The sequence below is a fragment of the Amblyomma americanum genome, chromosome 10, assembly GCF_052857255.1.
Source record: "Amblyomma americanum isolate KBUSLIRL-KWMA chromosome 10, ASM5285725v1, whole genome shotgun sequence".
Classification (NCBI taxonomy): domain Eukaryota; kingdom Metazoa; phylum Arthropoda; class Arachnida; order Ixodida; family Ixodidae; genus Amblyomma; species Amblyomma americanum.
The window spans coordinates 127,140,217-127,161,702 of record NC_135506.1 but is presented as its reverse complement, the minus strand read 5'-3'; positions in this window follow the sequence as shown (position 1 = coordinate 127,161,702).

The window sequence follows — 21,486 nt, the reverse complement described above, 5'->3', positions numbered from 1 at the left end:
CCTACGAATTTACACATTTACCCGGTCCAAAAGAGGCAGTACTACGGATTTATCTCGCAACATGCTGCCCGCAGCGTTTTCAAAGCAACTGAGGGGGGAGTAACAACGACAGTTAAAGGAATGTTTTCCTGGAGTGAAGTCCATACGGTGGATAGCTCTAATTCGTTGAGCTCTTCTTGCTTGGTCCGAAGGGAAGGTGAAGGCTCGCACACGCTCACCACCATCATAGTTCCCGCGACACCGCCGCGGTACGCAATGCCCAGGCATTATCACACACTGCACACTGGACACACACGTCGCGGCACCGACGTACTTCCTCACCGTTACCGACGTCATTACCGTACCGGTGCTAACTCTGAAACAGCGTTGAGTTTCGTGACACACGCTGCACGAACAAAAAAGAAACGCAGAAATGCGAACACGTGCAACTACATTCACGAAATGAAGGAACCACTGATGTTTACCACAGTGCGAACGCATTTTCCAGTCGAGCACTCTGTACGAAAACGAAAAAGTATAACAAAACCACGTACGGAAAGCAATATTACCTTCCAAAATATGCGGTTAAACAAAAAGTATAAATTTTTACAAAATAACATTTTTATTTTTGCAGCAAAGCAGCAACAAAAGCATCGAAATGGTTTCTTAAATTCGATGCTTCGGCTGCTGCTGCTCCGCGCACGCGTTGTTGCACCAAGATCACGGAGACCGGTTGGAGAAAGTGGGTGCACGACGGGCGCTCCTCGAAAGCGCCGAGAGCTGGTCCGTGTAGTGTGAGGACGTAGCCACAAAGGGAGGAGGATATGGAGAGGCCTTAGCTATTCAGGATGGTGTTGAGCACACCCCGGCGCTCAGAAACAGAAACCAAAATCGCTCAGTATAAATAATGCCCTAAACGATTTACGCAGCGTGCATCACGCGTCCTGGGGCAATACGCAACGTTTGAAAGAAAGACCACGTCAAACAAAAATTTGGTGTCTCCACCCGTTAACGTGTGTTGACATCGTACAGTACATGTACGGGCCTCTATAGCGTTTGGCCTCCATCGAACTGCAACCGCCGCGGCCGGGATCGAACCGGTGTCTTCGGGGTCAGCAGCAGAGCGCCGCAACCACGGTGCCACTGCAACGGCCACATCTCCTTCAATATCTCTCGATATGGCACAGGCAATCTAATATGAGATGATGAATTTGGTGCATCATAACTCTTCTTTTAGGTCAGAATGACCAAATTTGTACCATGGCAACAAAATTCATTTGATGGTTCATTGTAGCAGCTTTTATAATTGGCGATGCCCACAATGAAAGAACTGAGGTTAACATGGGCCAACGCGGCCAGTTTCCAAATTCGACGAGGCCTACGTTGGAAGAACGGAGGTCAAGGTGTGCCAGTGTGGCCAGTTTTTAACGTCGGCGAGGCCTACGTTAAAGGAACAGAGGACAACGTTCGCCAATTAAGTAAGCCTTTTTGTATGGCCGCGCCATTGTTGGGTGAATACGTGGAATCCTGGGCATATGTTGAGAACACAAGGGTTTGGTCGCGGGCTAGATGGTATAACATTGCAGAAAAGGGAACCGCCGTGTGTCGTACATTCCTCTCTTCGTCCTGTGTTCGCGCTGTTCCCTTTTCACCTATGTTGAGAAAGCGGTGAACTGGCTAAACCTATATTGGCATGCCGCGGGTAAGTCTGGATTGATGTAGGGCCACTCTGAGCCAATGACTTCCCAATATTAGACCACTGTTCTGTGCTGCCTGGGAAAGCTGACTTCCTAGTGTATAAATTGCCCGACCAGATACTGACGCAAGCGGAATGCTTTCCTGGACATCGGAAGCCTGTATTGACTAGCGGGCTACGTCACTGCTCAATGCAAGTACACGCATCTTTTTTTGGGATAGGTTAGCATCTGCCGGGGCAAATTCATGGCGTCCAGCGATGTTATAATTGCAATCATGGCCATTTAGGGAGAGTTCTTGGAGACAGGTGTTCATTAAGACAGCGTCCGTAGTGGCCATTAATCCTATCCAAACAGGTGAGCGATATTTAGAATACTCTAATTGCGTTGAATATTCATCACGTGGCTCTATTGACAGCACGAAGACAGGAATAATGTCTAGGGCAAAGTGTTTATTGAACCGACTTGCGACCGGTCGACAACGATGGCAGCGAATGCACGCGATGCTTCCCGAAGAAGACCATCGCTGCAGCTTTTGGCAGCGCTCAATTCATGCTAAGGATCCTACAGTCGAGATAAGGGTCATTGGAGAATCACAGTCATCTGGAAGAGCATATTAGATGCGCGTGATTACGAAATCTCGAGAGCGTTTGGCGTCTTCTTGCCTAGCAAAAGAAGTGATAAGCCATGCGTCATTCAATAAACTAACCACATAATTGAATTCGCTGATGAAAACAATGCTGTGCAGCAGTATATTTGCTCTGCTTCTTTCTTTCTGCGTTCATTTTTTTACTAAGAACAATGAATGCGGCCCTTTACAATTCGGAAAAGGACTTTGAGCAGGCTATGTGCTGATATGGAGCAGCTAGAGATACATCCGAAACAGGCGCTGGTGCCAGTAGGTTTGTTTTTGAAACTTTATAAGTCTTCGAAGAGGTCAATAGTGCGTACGATATTAATTGCGCCTTAACTTGAACGAAAAGAAATAAACGGAATATTCTTGAAGGCAGGACTTATGTCATGTTCTGTTGTATAATGAGCGATAATATTAGTCAGGTCTGACGTGCTCTTTGGAGACAAATTAAAACTGCACATTCCGCATTCCAACCATACCCACGTAACTTCACCGTTGTCGAGCCACTCTAGCCCTTTCGGAAATCTTCGGGCGGTTGCGCAGCAGCCGAGAGACTTGCTTGCCCTTTTTTGTGTGGTTTGGTCACTTTCTTTTTCTTGCATTTTTTGTTTTCTTTAATTTGCTTGACAATGATCAGTTCTGCACTGTGGGCCGTCTCTTTCCCTGACCGTATTTATTCTTCAAAGTTGCCTTCTTGGTCTTATCAGACTCCTTCTTCTTGGCTGCTCTTCATGCTTCCTCAGCCAATCGTGCATGATAATGCTATATCGACTTTCATTGAGGGCATCACTCAACGCTGGCTTCAGTAGAACTGCAGATGCTCTTTGATCGCACACCTTGGCCAAATACCGCTTGGCGTGGGTAGCCCCTACACTTTCCAAGCGCAGGTTGCCACGATAACAGAAATGAAGCATCCAACGGTTTAGTGCAAATACCCTTTCAATTTAAGCGTGGCCGTGCGCCTGCAGAAGGACAGCTCCGAGTAAAAGTACTACAAAACGATACTTACGGCCAGTTTCTCTCACTTAGTACCAACAAGCGGCGCCAAGCAAAATTCAGTTTTTTGTGTGCGACGTATTGATACAGTTGACTGAAATTTTGATTTTTGTTTTTGGAGGAAAAGAACTGGCGCAGTAACGGTCTAATAATAATAATAATAATTGGTTTTGGGGAAAGGAAATGGCGCAGTATCTGTCTCATATATCGTTGGACACCAGAACCGCGCCGTAAGGGAAGGGACAAAGCAGGGAGTGAAAGAAGAAAGGAAGAAAGGGGTGCCGTAGTGGAGGGCTCCGGAATAATTTCGACCGGCTGGAGATCTTTAACGTGCGCTGACATCGCACAGCACACGGGCGCCTTAGCGTTTTTCCTCCAAAAAAAACGCAGCCGCCGCGGTCGGGTTCGAACTCCGGATCAGTAGTCGAGCGCACTAACCACTGAGCCACCGCGGCGGGTGCAGTAACGGTCTGAGATAGCTCAGCGGACACCCGAACCGCATTGTAAGAACGGGATAAAGGAGAGATTGAAAGAAGAAAAGGATAAAGAGGTGCCGTAGTGGAGGTCTGAAGTAAAAACTCGTCTATCAAGGCTGAGATTTCGTGGAGTGCAACCACGCCAGACGCTTGTTGCACTAAATTCATAACACTTCAACTGAAGCAAGTTGTTGAATGATAGCCAGAGTAGAGGCTTGGGCGTGTTGGTGATGGTTCACTTGCCACATAGCGCTAAACAGACACGGACGCAGGGAGACAATCATTACGGGCGCTAACTTACAAATGAATTTTATTATATGAAACCAGGCAATATAAGCACTTTCTTAACAGTGAAGAAGAGGCAACACTTAAACAACGTTATCGTCGAGAAACAATACAGATTAGCAGACATGAAATGCATTTCTTTGTCAAATAAAAGCATTGAGGCAGCACGGGCACACGTATCTTCTTTTTGCGACATTATATTGAACGCGAATATAATTTCACTTTTAAGCTGATGTTTGTGGCAATCAATCACAAGAGAACATTTAAAATCCGGATAACAACCAGGGCACTTCTTTGTTTTTGCATCTTTTTCTTTTGCATTGATGTGGCCAGCAAGATGCCCTTTGACACCATTCTTGACATCATTATTGTGTTCTCGTAACCTGTCATTGAGACGTCTGTCTGTTAAGAATGGGCTGATATTGCCTGGTTTCATGGAATGAAAGCTCAGTTGTAAGTTAGCACCCGTCCTCTTTGCCTCCCTGCGTCCGTGTTTGTTTTGCGCTATGTGGCAAGTGAGCCGTCACCAACACAACCAAGCTACCACTGTGGCCAATTTTTTTCTTCTACAAAGACCCCTTTTCTATGTGTGTCTTTGCAACCATGCACTATAGTCTCCGTCGTTGCCATGGCTGCCTGCAAATCGAGGGTGCGCGGATGCTACATTCGGCACAAGATCCTACCGCTTAACTACGATGGTGGTTCGGCGGTTTTCTGCCATCCCAAGGACACAGCGTCAGGATATGCAGGATCATGAGGTCAGAATGGCAGGATGTAACCCGCCTTCACACGAACGCTCTACCCTTGCGACTACAAGCGTTTTATGGCCCTCATCGAAGTCAGCAGGCCTTCCGGGAACACCTCGTCATCGGCGGAAGGTCCACGGAATTCATCTGGCAACAAGTCCTGTCAGCACTGATGTCTCTGCTCCCTAAGAATACAAGCACTGCGATGAGCAACGTCTACTGCACAGACAGAATTTCTCTTCCTCGTGAAGTGTGCCGTGTGCTTGAACTAGAGCCAAAGTTCGCTTTTCCGCCCAAGAAAACATCCCCAGAACTGGTCGCAATGGTTCACCATGCCTCCCGTTTCGCTGCTGACACGGAAAAAGACAGATGTATTTCCGAGGGTATGGACGCTGTGGAGCGGCATGAGCTGACCAATTGTAACAATTCTATAAGACGTACTGTCTCCTATTTAAGAGAGAACTCGCTTTGCTTGTTGATTTCTGACCATAGGAGGGTTTGCCATCCCACCTAAAGCCACCTTTGACTACAAGGCCTCTTTGGCCATTAACGCCATCTTTGACAGAACAGATGTCTCTATAGCATCTGTGAAAAAGAAAGTGATGAAGTTATGCTCCGAGTTGAAACTTAGTGGTCTTCAAAAGAGTATGGAAAAAAGTGAAAATAATACTCTGAATTTATACTTTTCAGCAAAAACTCATAAAGTTGATTACCCCTTCGTGTAATTATTCGATAAGGGGTCATGGAAAAAAGCGCTATCGAACTTTCTCAAGAACCATTTGATTATGATCGAAGTAGAAGACCCGTATCAGACAAAAAGTACCTTTGACGTAGTTAAATTTCTGGAAATTTCATGTGCTGGGTTAATGGCTTTTTCTCTTGACGTCCAAAGATCTATATTATTCTATCACCCAAGACAAGCTACTTTTATACATGGGACAGTGCATAGACCGTCATGGCTTGGTAGATTAGAAAACGCTTCAGGGGCGACTGTCCAATGGTTCCTTGAGCTGTTAATGTACCTATCATCGACTTTTTGCTCTTGAAATAGAACCGTATACCTTCAAAAAAACGGGAGTTCCAATAGGCTCTTGCACTGCACCAATTTTAAGCGACATCTATCTGGCATCAGCGGACAGAGAGCTCAGATTCTGGGAGTTTTCTCTGTGGTTAAATTTTTTTGGTACGTAGACGACTATATGATTTGGGCAAGTTAAGCAGACAGAGCTTTCACGCCAGTGTGCAAGAAATCCTGAAATGCTTTAGCACGGCCTTATCTCTCTTAACCATGACTCATGAGATGCCAGAAGGTCTATCCAATTCCTGGACATGAAACTGCCACTCCAGACATGTCCACATGCTGGTCCTATGAAGCACGGTGGAAAAAACAGGTCATTCCGTACCACTCAGCGCATTCAAAAATAGTGAAACGTGCCATCGCTAACTTATGTCTCTCCAACGCGCTGAAAAAGTCTTGCAGACATTGTACGGAGTCTAGTTTTCTTAATCAGTGTAACAGGCTAAAGGGAACAGACTACCCGCCTTATGTTCTAGTTTCTGTGGTTCAGAAGTTGCTGAAGCATACAATGTCTCATTTCCTAAAGGCCGAACCTACAAAGCTTATTCCAGAGAAAGAAAATAAAAACAAATAAAACGTGACTCTTATACCATAGTGCCACAAATCAAATCATATTTTATTCTCCAGAAAGTATCTGGATGGTCACCTGGGCTAAAAGCTGTACGAACAGCTTGACGAAGGCCCAGGAAACCATTACATGGCAGCAGCAGACAAAACGAAATAACAATTAATGATCAATACAGTAGTGGTCGTCAATAAATAAATAGAAAAGAAATTATACAGCGTAAGCATGAGAGCAACACAGCAGAAATAAGATAACAGAATGTTTATCAATAATGAATGAATGCAAAAAAAAAAGAGTACAGTGATGACAGACATTTTCTCAAATGACATGAGAATAAATACAGATTACATTTTCACAAAGTATATTCGCAGTTGTTTTGGACTAAATCCAGCAGTATTTTTATATTTATTTAGAAAAAATGGCAGATGTGTGAGCCAAGGATTGCAGCTTGTAATCAGTTCGAAACTGTGGTAAGGACCAAGTGTCAGTACAACGAGTGTTAACTTTTTGTTTTCGATATTCAAGGGAAGCAAGTTGTGTCAAGAAATTACTCATACCTGTGGAAGAAAAGTATGTTATTTGTAACAAACGAAATTCATATATATTATTTACACGGATCATATTGAAAGATGCTATTGTGGAATTAACACTTGATGTTGGTTCGGTGTTTGCGATAAGACGAACAATTTTCCTCTGCAAAACGAGAAGCTTGTTAATATTTCTTTTAGTTGTTGTTGCCCATACCAGTGTACAGTAGTTAATATGAGAAAGAAATAGAGCGTATTATATTTGTAGTTTAGCGCTTGTGGGAAGAAATGTGCGGCAGCGTGAGATTACGCCAGTAACAGCAGACAGTTTTCTAGAGATATAAATAATTTGAGCGTCCCATTTAAGATGGGCAGAAAAATACACACCGAGAACCTTATGCTCGCTGACTATTTCTATATGCTGGTCTTGAAAAACGAATGAATTCACCGGAGGAACTGTTTTATTCTGAGCACGAAAAATAACGGCTTTGGATTTAGTTGGGTTTACTTTGATTTTATTTACTCTAGTCCATGCCGATAGTTTAGTAAGGATATCATTGCATTTTAACTCTAGTGCGCTAATATTACTCCCAGAAATAAGTAAGGTGCTATCATCAGCATAGATTATGAATTTAACTGTGGTGTCAACATTTACGATATCATTGATAAAAGTATTAAATAAAAGGGGCCCCAAAATACTTCCTTGTGGCACGCCACATACTATTGGTAGGAATGATGACCTTTGGTTGTTAATACATACGCACTGGTACCTATTTTCTAAGTAGGATTTAACTAAAGCCAAAGCTGTACCACGAATTCCATATAATGAAAGTTTACTAATGAGAATACTGTGATCAATGGAGTCAAAGGCTTTACTAAAATCGAGGAAAATTCCGGCTGTCAATAAATTATTATTAATATTTTCCAAAATTATTTCCTTCAGGGCTAACAAGGCGGCTTCAGTCGACCGTCCCTTTCTGAAACCATACTGTGAGTTTGTCAAAATACTGTGCTTATCATAAAAGTTTGTAATGTGAGAAAGAATAATTTTTTCCAATCCCTTCGAAAATACTGGGAGGACAGAAATGGGACGGTAATTGGACGCAAGGTTGTGATCACCGCCTTTGTACAACGCAGATAACCTCGCACATTTCATAGAAGTTGGAAATATGCCTGTCTCAAGGACAAGATTAAAAATATGAGCAAGGGCAGACGTTAGCAATTCTAATACATACTTAACAGGTTTAATTTGAATATCGTTAGTGTCCAATGATCTACTGTTTTTTAGGCTCATGAATGTGCTGTGTATTTCATTTTCATCTGTAGGAGCAAAAAATATGCTTTCAGCACAGCTATAAGCTATGGTGACTGTATCTGAGGGAGAACTATTCGGTGTTGCAGCGTTTACAAAATAATGGTTGAAGTATTCAGCTATGTCGTGATCTCCAAGTTCGCGGTCATTAATAGTTACCTTTCTCGGAATTGAACGGGAGTCATCCCGTCCAAGGACATTGTTTATAATTTTCCACGCAGCACCAGGTCGTTGCCTGTTTATATCTGCAAACAGTTTTTGGTAATATGCAGTCTTCGCACGTTTAATCTCCGCGTTTACTTGTTTTCTTGTTTTCTTAAATTCCTTTAGGGCGGCTTCGGAACGTGAACGTAGAAAATTATGATAAAGGCGGTTTTTCGTTCTAATCAATTTGAGGTGTTCCCGGTTTATCCATGGTTTTCTCGTTTTCCTTGATGACTTAAGTGTTATCAATGGGAAGTGCTTTGCATAGATGTCCACAAAGATTTTAATAAATTCACCGTATGCATCATTCGGATTTGTTTTGTTCAGGACAGTTGACCAATCACATGTCGATAAATCTTGTCTGAACATTTCTAAAGTGTCCTGCGTGATAGATTGAATTAGAATGGGTTCTTTAAGTTCTCTTGTTTGAGTGCAGTTTGTTTGATAAGTCATAAATACAGGGCAATGGTCACTTATGTCAGAAGTTAGGGTACCAGAGGCATGAACTTTTGTATTTATATTTGTCAAAATAAAGTCGAGTGCGGATTGAGTAGTGACTGTAACTCGTGTAGACGTTGTGATTAGGTTCAGAAAACCAGAGGAATGTAACGCAGTCTTAAATTGTCGAGTAGTGTTGGTATCAGCAAGCATATTTATGTTAAAATCGCCACCGCAGACAAGGCGGAAGTTGTTGCTGCATACATAGTCTAGCAATGACTCAAAAACTCTATGAAAGATTTTACGTTACCTCCTGGTGGACAATATACAACAGAGATTGTTTAATTTTTGCATTGTACGGTGATGATTTCAAAGTCGGAGGTTATTTTGCTAAAGTCATTCAAAGTTTCACAGTTCTTGTGTACTTTAACATGAACTGCAACACCACCCCCTCGTCTGCCAGTACGATTTAAAAAGAAATTCCTATAACCTGGTAATCTCAACATATTACATCCGTCGTGATACCACGTCTCCGACAACATCAAGATACTAAATTTAAAACCAAAATCATCCAGAAATGAGATAAGAGCATCTTCTTTTCCATTCACAGACCGTGCATTAATGTGCAGAACACATTCGCAAGATTTTGCAGGAGGTTCAACATCTTTAGGAAAAATGAATTCTTGGTACTTCATAGAGGAATCCATGATGTGCTAGCTAATATACGTTGTTATCAGAGGAACGTGTCCTATTCCGACTGACCAAATATGCCTTCAAGATCACTTTCATGTGCTATCAACACGGCTGAGCTGCCATCTGATTGCTTTGCGTAGATTTTGCCGCTATACGCCCAAACTGATTTCCATTTGTGTTCGTGTTTCTTTTTTACAGTCATCGCAAGTAGTTTCTTGAGCGCGGGACAGAGGTGCTCGTTTACAAAAACAGGTGCTGTATCGTCAAGGCCGAGGTCGTCATTTGTCAGCCGTGCTTTCTTGGCTTTTTTCAAGACAGCATCCCGTTTTGAGCGTGTCTTGAACTGCACGACAATGCTTTTGGTCTTATCAGCCTTTCGTGTCGGCACCCGGTGGCAGGCTTCAATGTCACTTTCCGCTATCCGTTCTTTCACAGCATTGCCAATCCTAACAAGCAAATCCGTCACGCTTTCATTTTCTTTCTGAATGACGCCTTGAATTTCGATGTTTGCCCTCCGAGAATACTGCTCTGAAGACACCATACGATTTTAAAGATCTTGAATTTTACTTTCTTTGCGGAGGGCTTCCTTTTCTGTTGCAAGACATTCTTTTTTCAAGACTTCTGATTCCAGTTTTTTCTTTAGTTCATCAATACTGCCGTGAGCAAAGTCAAGGCACTGCACAAGATTCCTTTGTTCAGCTTTCAAATCCCGGATTTCATTGCGCAAATCCCTCTCTAGTGATTCGCGAAACACTTTAAGCTCTTGCCTTATTTCATCTTTAAATTTGAGAAAGTCGGCCTCTTTAATCGACATAGTGCATGCGACCGGTGTAACAAGCGGAAACAACGCTAAGAGTTATGTACTTGGCAAGTAGGACGGTCCTAAGAAAATACTATTTCAGAACAGGGAGGCATTATCAATAAAAAGTTGCAACCAGAGCAGCAGCAGGGACAGCAGAAAAGTATTACAAGAGAAAAAGAAAACACGGTAGTGTTAGAACTAACCTGCCCACAAATAAGAGAAGACTTAGATGTTGCACGTTTCGCTGTCGCTGCTGCTCTTGTGGCGATCCCTTGATGCCCGCTTGATTTTATAGCAGCGGCCACCGGAAGGGCGACGGCAATGTTCCGGAAGGTTGATATGCGCAGCTGCAGAGCCCGCACGTGTAACTGGCGATGATACGGCTTGCAGGTGAGGGTAGCAGGCGAGGGTGAAAGGAGTGGTTGTCTGGGTAAGCGAGAATCTGCACACAAATAAGAGAAGACTTAGATGTTGCACGTTTCGCTGTCGCTGCTGCTCTTGTGGCGATCCCTTGATGCCCGCTTGATTTTATAGCAGCGGCCACCGGAAGGGCGACGGCAATGTTCCGGAAGGTTGATATGCGCAGCTGCAGAGCCCGCACGTGTAACTGGCGATGATACGGCTTGCAGGTGAGGGTAGCAGGCGAGGGTGGAAGGAGTGGTTGACTGGGTAAGCGGGAATCTGCACACAAATAAGAGAAGACTTAGATGTTTCACGTTTCGCTGTCGCTGCTGCTCTTGTCAACCCTGGAAAACCATCAGGGGCCCAGAGGAGTCCGCCATGTATAAACCAACAAGGGCGACATGGCAGTCCACAGCCACACTGATGGTCCCGTCCTCGAGCTTCAAGCTAGACGGCTCTTGTCAACCCCTCTTGTCAACACCCTTCCCACAATCTGTGGATGTGTGGGCAGGACGGCAGCAGCCTTTACAAGATGCCTAATCGTTCCATGTTCTTCGTGCAGATCATCGCGGTTGTTGCTGTTTCGCTTTTATGCGACTTCAACTCAAGTGTGCCTGCGCAGCTGTCTAGCTTGCGGCGCGTGGACGGGACCATCAGTTTGTCTGCGGACTGCCTGTCACCCTTGTTGGTGTTATACCTGGCGTGGGCCCCTGACGGCTTCCCACGTGCCAGTCTATTTCGTCCAATCACCATCGGCCCTTGGTCTACGTCAGCTCTTCCTCGGACTAAAAATCAGACCGCACCGGCTTACTGCCTCAGTGGGCAGGACGACAGCAGCCTTTAAAAGAGGCCTAGTCGTTCCGTTTTCTTCGTGCAGATCCTCGCGGCTGTTGCTGTTTCGCTTTTTTTGCGACTTCGACTCAAGTGCGCCTGCGCAGCCGTCTAGCTTGAAGCTCGAGGACGGGACCATCAGTGTGGCTGTGGACTGCCATGTCGCCCTTGTTGGTTTATACATGGCGGGCTCCTCTGGGCCCCTGACGGTTTCCCACGTGCCAGTCTGCATCGTCCAATCACCATCGGCCCTTGGTCTACGTCAGCTCTTCCTCGGACTATAAATCAGACCGCACCTGCTTACCGCTTCATTGAGCAGGACAAGGCGGATTTATAGTGGTGGCGAAGGCTGGGCCGAAAAGTGGTTTAGCGCGACTGCAGCACAACCAGAGGATGGGGGGGCAAAACACTCATATAAATAAATGATAAAACTACAAAATTGGAATGTAATCTGCCAATAGAAAAGAAAAAATATATTAGCACCTTGTTTTATGAAAGAGGTAAGTCATTTTATTAAAACCTGGCAAATTTTGTATTTTTGCAACACTCTTGACCTGCCCCCTATTCATGAGTGTGCGGTGCATTACAGCGCGTCTTTGCAGGCCTTGTTTCGATACCCGGCTAACCCGGCCACGCCAGTGTCTGGAAGTGTTGCTGCCTTTCTATGCTGCCCCTCCTTTACCAGTCACTTTCATTGCGTTCCCAATTGCACATTAACAAGGCCATAACTAGCAGGAACTCGAGCACACAAGGCGAGCACATTTGACTGGCAAAGATTGGGGCGCGCTGAAAGGCAGCAACCTTCGAGAGATACGGGCTCGAAAACGCGGTTTCTACAGAAAGACCGCTTTATAATTCGCGCCAAAAGCATACGTATGCGCGACGTCATTCTACGTCACGTTTGCGTAGTTTGCCCCCCAAAATCCAGGGGGCGCTGGAGTGCCCATGAGCCGGCATTTTTTGGACCAATGGGCGTCTATGGAGCCTTCGCTACCTGTATACATCTACCTTGAGCAGGACGGCAGCAGCCTTTACAAGATGCCTAATCGTTCCATGTTCTTCGTGAAGGTATGTTACCTCAAGAACGCTCACTGTGTTCGATCTGATGATCGTTGTTGGCTGCTGTTTTCCTGTCCACAAAGATTTGCTGGCCTCGGTTCAAATGCTGCATTTTGCTTCACTCGCCTTTACAGAGCGGGGACGTTGAACAAAATCCAGGCCCCCCTGAACAATCACTCTCAGCTAAGTCGTCTAAACATCTTAAGTGGGAAGCAGGCAACGCGCGTCAATACTGACTCGTCTTCCGCTCTGCGGGAGGCAGACGTGCTTTCTCAGCTCACGCAACTGCTTGCTGTTAAAAAACGAATCGCTAGAGACATTAGTGATATTAAGAAATCTTTTCCTCTCGTCTTGATGATCTTGAAGCTCGTGTCTCATCACTGGAATCATCTGCGACTCCTTCAGCCTCTGAGTCTTTGAACACTAACCTCCGTTCGGACATTACATCTTTAAAAAACAATTTCCAACCTGATTGCAAAGAATGAAGACTAGGAAAACCGGTCAAGGCGGAACAATCTTGTTGTACACGGTCTACCGGAGAATCCTGATGAAGATGCAATAGTTTATTGTCCAAAATCTGCAAAGTATTTACTTACAAGCGTCGCATAGAATGTCCCCGTATTGGGCGTTGTCATTGCATCGGCAGACCCAGTGATGGACGTACACGTCCTGTCATACTAAGGATCCTTGATTTTAGTAAGATGATTCTTGTCATGAAGAACCTATCAATACTGAAAGGGGGAAATTTTTACATCACTGAGGATTTCTCGGCGAATGTCCGAGCTATTCGTAAGAAAGTATGGAATGCATCTTCCTCGCTTCGTGACGGTGGTGCAAAGGTGAAGCTTCGGTACGACCTTGCTTTCATTGATGGTGTCACGTACACATGGGATAAAGCCTCGAGTGGCTTGAAACGGGACCCCCATCACGATGCGTCCGAATCTTCTGAGCGTCCTTCGTTACCCCTTCACGAAGTAAGCGAACCTACTGAGCTTCATTCGTCATCCCGTTGGCAGTTGCCTAGCTCTTCAACCAGTCTATTTGTCTTAAATCTTAACGCTAGAAGCATCTCAAACTCCCCGATCATCTCGCGGTTGTGTCCTCTTATGACCCTCACATTATTGGTATCACTGAAACCTGGCTACACCCTGTCATATATGACTCTGAATTTACCCCACCTGGTTACCTTGCTATCCGTGCCGACAGGCATGTTGGGAAAGGCCGTGGTGTAGCTTTACTTCTTCGTTCATATCTTAGATTTTCCATCCTACCCGCTCCTTGCAACACTGAGTCAGTTTGGTGCAAGCTTTATTTAGAAAAACAGACTGTTATTATTGGTGTTTTTTACCGACACCCCGGAACCTCTGTTGATGTTTTGCACTCTGTTGGCCAGTTCATACATAGTCTTTCAGTACCAAACATCATCTTCATGGGTGATTTCAACGTGTCTGGTATTCAGTGGCCATCGATGTGTTATTCTGGCCGTGATGCTTCTTTAGCAAAAGAGTTGCTAGATCTCTCGCTCTCTCTTGGACTCACTCAAATAGTTACGTTTCCTACCAGTCTAAATTCGCTGCTAGCCTTAATCTTCCCAAGCCGCAATCTAATAGAGACCGGCTTTCAGTGTACGGTTGTCGATGGTGTTTCCGACCATGAAGAAGTTCTTACCCTGTCCCGTTTCACTAGTAACCCACAGCGCACGTTCACGTCATTTCTGGATTTACATCGTGCTGACGATAACGCCGTAATCGACAAACTGGCCGAGTGCTTCGACTCCTTCTGCGCGCTCAGCCGTTACGGCGATGTTAATGACCTTGTTGAATATCTTGAAAAGTTTGTTAGACTGTGCATTAAACTGTTTGTTCCCGTCAAAACGAAGAAAAGAAATCCTGCTCTCCCTTGGATTAAGCGCGATGCTTTGCAGATGTCACGTCGTGTGTCTCGGCTGAGGCGCATGACACGTAACCATAACCCTGATGCTGTTGCTCGATTTCAAGCTGCGAAAAATGAACTTCGTAATAAAATTCACTCTGCTAAAGATTTCTATTTTCACTTTCAGCTCCAAAGCCTGTTTAGAGATAACCCTCCTAAATTTTTGCGCTCTGTTCTACCCTAAGGCACATCATCAGCCTCATTCGTGATTAATGGAGAAATTGTCACTGATTCTGCTTAAATATCTGATGCATTTGTTGCTTACTTTAATTCTGTTTTTGCACGTGGTAATAACATGATTCCACCTTTCTGTCTTCCTAATCATGATCGTTCTATCTCTGATATCACGGTTAGCACTCTGGGCATTTTAAATTTTATCTTGCACCTTGACTCAAAAAATGCGCTGGGCCGGACAGTATCCCAAACACCTTCCTTGCACGTTATTCCCTTTGGTCACGTCAATATCTCTCAATTATTTTTCAAAAATCTCTTTCCAGTGGCGTTGTCCCTTCCTCATGGAAACTTGCCAATGTACTCCCGCTTTATAAATCCGGCAAGAAACAACTTCTTTCTAACTATAGGCCGATTTTTTAAACTGATCATTCATGTAAGACCCTAGAGCACATTATTTATAAACGAAAATATAGAATTTCTTGAAACAACTTATCTTCTATCAAGGCCTCAACACGTGTTTCGAAAGAGATTTAGTACAGCTACTCAGTTAACCAAATTTTCACATGACATTCTTCTGAGCATAGATGCCGGTAAACAAATCGACGCCATATTCATCGATTTCTCAAAAGCTTTTGACACGGTCCTTCACTATAAACTGTTATGCAAACTAAAGGTCATTCTCAATAAGTCTCAACTCGTTGATTGGATTGCCGGTTTCCTCTCGCACCGCTCCCTGTCTGTTCGCTTCAATTCCGTCCTTCTTTATTAGCTGATGTAACCTCAGGTGTTCCCCAGGGCTTTGTCCTTGGCCCTTTGCTGTTTTTGCTCTATATTAATTATTTGCCTGACAGTATAACCTCAAAGATCCGTCTATACGCCGATTATTGCGTATTGTACCACACTATTAACTCTGTCAATGATCACTTCCTTCTGAATCCGTCTTTCGGTACGTTCTGTGACGTGTGCAATACGTGGCAGAATGAAATCAATTTCAGCAAAACAGTTGTCATGTCTTTCATCAGCCGCCTATCACCTTCTAATTACGAATATTCATCCCTGCAAAGGGTATATGAATATAAATATCTCGGCGTTGTTTTTTTCACAATATGTCATGGACAAAACACATCGATCACATCACAGCTAAAGCTCTTAAAAAGGTAGGTTACTTGAGGCGCACCGTATGAGATGCTCCTAAAGAGACGAAACTGCCCATGTGCAAAACTATAATTCGCGTTATTTTTGAATACGCTTCAAATGGTTGGAACCCACATAAGCAGTCTGAAATTGACCAAATAGAATCTGTACAACGAAAAGCTGTAAGATTTATTTTCCGCCGCTACAACATTCAATTTTAACCCTCATCTGCGATGTCTTCCCTAAACTTAAATCCACGCCCATCCCACCGGAGAACTGAGTACTTAAACCTTATTCACTCAATAGTGCATTCTGCTAATTGCCTTTAAGAGGGCAAGCATATCACGTCTTCAAATCCGTCTGTAACCAGGAGCCATCACGATCTTAACATCCAAACTTTTTTTGCCCGTACAAACGTTTTCAAATACAACTTTTTTCCGCGTACCGTGGAGAGTTGGAATTCTTTGCATGGCAATATTCGTGCATTATCAATTTCAAATTTTGCATCGGCAATTTTGTCGTAGCATTGCATGGTGTTGTGTGCAGCGTTTATAAATGTAAATTCTTGTCACGTTCCAGAAGAGGGCAAATACGGGCTGGTTGGTTCATGTTTTACGAATTGGAAAAACAGCGCAATCAAAGACGAGACACAAGAGAAGCACAAAACACCAGCGCTGACTAACATCCAAATGGTTTATTGCTACAGGTGAGGCAGCATATAAATGAAATGGCACGAGTAACAACACAAAATAAGCATGAGAGAAAGATACCGCACAACCACACAACTTGACTAAAGAAAGGGGCACGTCCCTGATTAAGATACGCAAGTTCTTTTGATAGTATATTTATCGATGGGCTGCTGATACAGGTGTTGCCGAGCTTTCTGATATGGCAAGCCTCCGAAATGAGCCTTGTGGTCTCATCTTTATAACGGGCGATGATAGTGGTCCTATTGAGGTGCGCTTCGCAATCATCACACTCAGCACAGTGCACAGCTAGATGGTTTCTGCGAGACTTGTTCTCTATATCTTTTGCATGTTCACGCAGTCTATCATTGATGCATCGTCCCGTCTCACCTAATGTAGAAACTGTCACAAGAGGTCGGGAGCTTGTAAACGACACCAACACGACACTGAACGAACTTCCGCTTATGCTTCTTCTGGCAGCCTTTTCTGCTTCTATCCTCATTAACACGCTTGCACAATCCGCTAAGTTTATTCCTGGCTGAAAAAACCCAGCCTAATGCCTCCTTTGCTCACTATCTTCTTTAGATTGTGCGAAACTTTGTGCACATACGGGATGCACACTGTTCTTTTTCTTTCTGCCAGACCCGCATCGGTGCCCTTGATCTTTCGCAGACTACAATCTGCAAGAAGGGACTCAGCAACATTTGACGCCATCTTCGTGGGGTATCCTGCTGCAGATAGCCTGTTCACCTGTGCGTGGAAACTGCCTTTTGTCTGATGCAGACATGATCTTTGCAGTGCGGCTCTTAGGCATGCCTTAGCGATACCGCGCTTAACAATCTTCGAGTGAGCTGACCGGAAAGGGAGAAGGCTCTTCCTGGACCGCGGCGAGTATGCCCAACAGATATGGTTGTTAGAAATTGTCAGTTCTATGCCCTAAAACCTGAGCCTGTTATTAGAGGGGAGCTCTGACGTCAATTGGAGGTCATTAATTTCATAACAGAACACGTCAAAAATCTCTGCAACCATCTGCTGTGCGTCATTAGTGCGATATAAAATTAGAAAGTCATCAACATATCGCATTATCTTAACAATGGGCGCGTCATCGAGCTTAGTTCGAAGACGCCTGTCATAACTTGCTAGAAGTAAATCGCTTAGTACAGGAGCGAGGCTCGAGCCAATGCAGACTCCTTGTTTTTGGATAAAAAACTTGCTGTCGATAGTGACAAAGGTTGATCTCATGTAAAAATATAGCAATTCTAAAAACCTGCTAACGTCTATTCCACATGCGTTTTGGAATTTTGTTACGCCAAAGCGGTCGATGCAAAAGCTGACTTCCGCGGTCACAGAGCGCTGAGGCAAGGAATAGTAAAGGTCCTTCACGTCAATCGAGAAAGCGCTTACATGTGGTGGGCACTCTTCCCGAAGGAAGTCTGAAAAGTCTCGGGCTTCCTGATGAGAAATGGGTCGTCCACCTCCAGGTGAGAAAGGCACTTCTGCAAGAAAACAGCGACTTCACGTTGCCACGTGCCTCTTTCAGACACGATTGCGCGCAATGGGCACTGATCCTTGTGTGTCTTCGCACTGAAGAACATAGAAAGGCAGGTTCCTTTCGATGCCCCTACAGATGAAGCCAGCCTCGAGAGGCCGGCTTGTTCACAAAGCTGGACCGCTTTTTCTTGCACCTTGGCAGGTTTGACGGACTTTAATTCCCTGAAGTTGGCTTGGACTGCTTCTTGAGCCTTTTCTTTGTACAGGCCATTAGACACGACGACAAATCCACCTTTCTTGTCTGACTGTAGCAGCTTCACCTTTGCATCTCTGAAGGCTTCCGCAGCTGAGGTGAGAAGACGTGTGTTTCCTTTCTTGACGTCTTTTGGGAGGCACTCAATTCCTTCCAAGATGCACCTGTTGGCGTCATCTATGGTGGCCCTTTTTGCAGCCGTCCGCACAAGAGAGCGCCCCTCTAATAATAGGCTCAGGTTTTTAGACATGGAACTGACAATTTCTAACAACCATATCTGTTGGGCATACTCGCCGCGGTCCAGGAAGAGCCTTCTCCCTTTCCGGTCAGCTCACTCGAAGATTGTTAAGCGCGGTATCGCTAAGGCACGCCTAAGAGCCGCACTGCAAAGATCATGTCTGCATCAGACAAAAGGCAGTTTCCACGCACAGGTGAACAGGCTATCTGCAGCAGGATACCCCACGAAGATGGTGTCAAATCTTGCTGAGTCCCTGCTTGCAGATTGTACATAATTAAATAGTTTTTAGGCGCAAAAAAGGACAAGACACATCGGGTAGGTGACAGGACGAAGCGCAAACTTCCAACTGATTTTATTGCATGCGTGAAACGTACTTAGATAGCTAGTCGTCACATGTGCAGATGGGTCACCTAAAGCTCAAGTACAACTTGATAAGGCGCGCTCCAGGAATTTCTTTTCACAGTCGTACAATACTATCGATGTGTCACTTACGCACAGGTTGCCTTTCTTTTTGATAGTGACACATCGATAGTATTGTACGACTGTGAAAATATATTCCTGGAGCGCGCCTTATCAAGTCGTACTTGAGCTTTAGGTGACCCATCTGCACATGTGACGACAAGCTATTTAAGTACGTTTCACGCATGCAATAAAATCAGTTGGAAGTTGGCGCTTCGTCCTGTCACCTACCCTATGTGTCTTGTCCTTTTTGCGCCTAAAAACTATTTAATTATGAACCAAAACCTACTAGCCCAGCAGCAAGTGCTCTTAGACCATAGTGCAGATTGTAGTCTGCGAAAGATCAAGGGCACCGATGCGGGTGTGGCAGAAAGAAAAAAGAACAGTGTGCATACCGTATGTGCACAAAGTTTCGCACAATCTAAAGAAGATAGTGAGCAAAGGAGGCACTAGGCTGGTTTTTTAGCCAGGAATAAACTTAGCGGATTGTGCAAGCGTGTTAATGAGGATAGAAGCAGAAAAGGCTGCCAGAAGAAGCATAAGCGGAAGTTCGTTAAGTGTCGTGTTGGTGTCGTTTACAAGATCCTGACCTCTTGTGACAGTTTCTACATCGGTGAGACGGGACGATGCATCAATGATAGACTGCGTGAACATGCAAAAGATATAGAGAACAAGTCTCGCAGAAACCATCTTGCTGTGCACTGTGCAGTGTGTGATGATTGCGAAGCGCACCTCAATAGGACCACTATCATCGCCCGTTATAAAGATGAGACCACAAGGCTCATTTTGGAGGCTTGCCATATCAGAAAGCTCGGTAACACCTGTATCAGCAGCCCATCGATAAATCTACTATCAAAGGAACTTGCGTATCTTAATCAGTGACGTGTGTCTTTCTTTAGTCAAGTTGTGTGCTTGTGCGGTATTTTTCTCTCATGCTTATTTTGTGTTGTTACTCGTGCCATTTCATTTATATACGGCCTCACCTGTAGCAATAAACCATTTGGTTGTTAGTCAGCGCTGGTGTTTTGTGCTTCTCTTGTGTCTCGGCTTTGGTTGCGCTGTTTTTCCAATTAGTAAATCTTGTCACGTACCCTTTTATGCGTGTAATTGTACCACATCATGTGTAACCACTGCTGCTATAGCCCCTAGAATAGGGCTGCAGTATTTTAAAATAAATAAACAAGTAAATAAATTCAAAGAGGATAATGGGCCATGCGAAAGTACGGTTGGTGTTCTCCGCTCCTGACAAGCCCTCATCCTAAAAGAGCCGAAGAATGTAAAAAAAAACCATAAGGACCGATGTGCCACCTGTGAAAAGAAGGTAATCTATTTTATTTCGTTGAAATGCGGCCGCAAATACATAGGCCAGAAAGGCAGATGTCTCAATGACAGGTTGCGCGAACACAACAATGGTGTCAGGAATGGTTTCAAAGGGCATCTTGCTGGCCACATCAACGCAAAAGAAAAACACGGAAAAGCGAAAAAGCTCACTTATCATTGATTGCCACAAAAAAAGGCTTACAAGGGAAATTATAGAGGCGTTCAATATAATGTCGAAAACCGAAGATACATGCGTCAGTGCTGCCTCAGTGTTTTTATGTGACAAAGAAGTGCATTTCATGTCTGCTAATCCGTCATGTTGTTAGACGATAACGTTTTTGTGAGTGTTACCTCTTTTTCACTCTTAAGAAAGTGCTTATATTGTCTGGTTTCATGGAATAAAAGTTCAGTTGTAAGTTTGAGCCCGTCCTGTTTGTCTCCCTGCGTCCGTGTCTGTTTTGCTCTATGTGGCAAGTTGTTGAATGATACTCAGGTGGAGACACTTGCAGTCCCATAGCGCAATGTTATAAAGAGGTAGTTTGATGAGCAAGTAATCAGCAGCCCTCACATGGAAGCTACGTGCTCCAAACCAGCAACTTCTCTTCGCTCATCTAAGTTGTGATGCCGATTTCAGTGGCTCCACCGATTTCAAACACTTCTTTTCCAGCAGCCGAACACCGTATATCAAGCATTTCAGTTCTCCCCCTAAAAGAGGCAGGTAATCATCCGCACACACAAAGCAGCCAAACACCTTCTTGATCATACTGTATATCACTTGAAGGATGAATAAAAAACGTCGGAATAATCGTGTGGCGCAGTCAGGTTAATGATAATGATGATGAAGTTGGCCGAATCTGGCGCGGTGGGGACGGAGAGGCCGTTTTCTGGTGGTAGGCGTAGTTTAGCTGGCGATGATTATGCTTAGCATCGGTTGCCTACAATGCAGCAACATAGAAGTCAAGGAAAGCTTCGATAGCAAATCTGCGGGAGCGAGGTGCTGGAGGCCGCGATACTTCGGCGACTCACAAAGGAGTCTGTCCTGTCGAGGTACCATTTCTTTCTCTTCTAATTTTTTTTC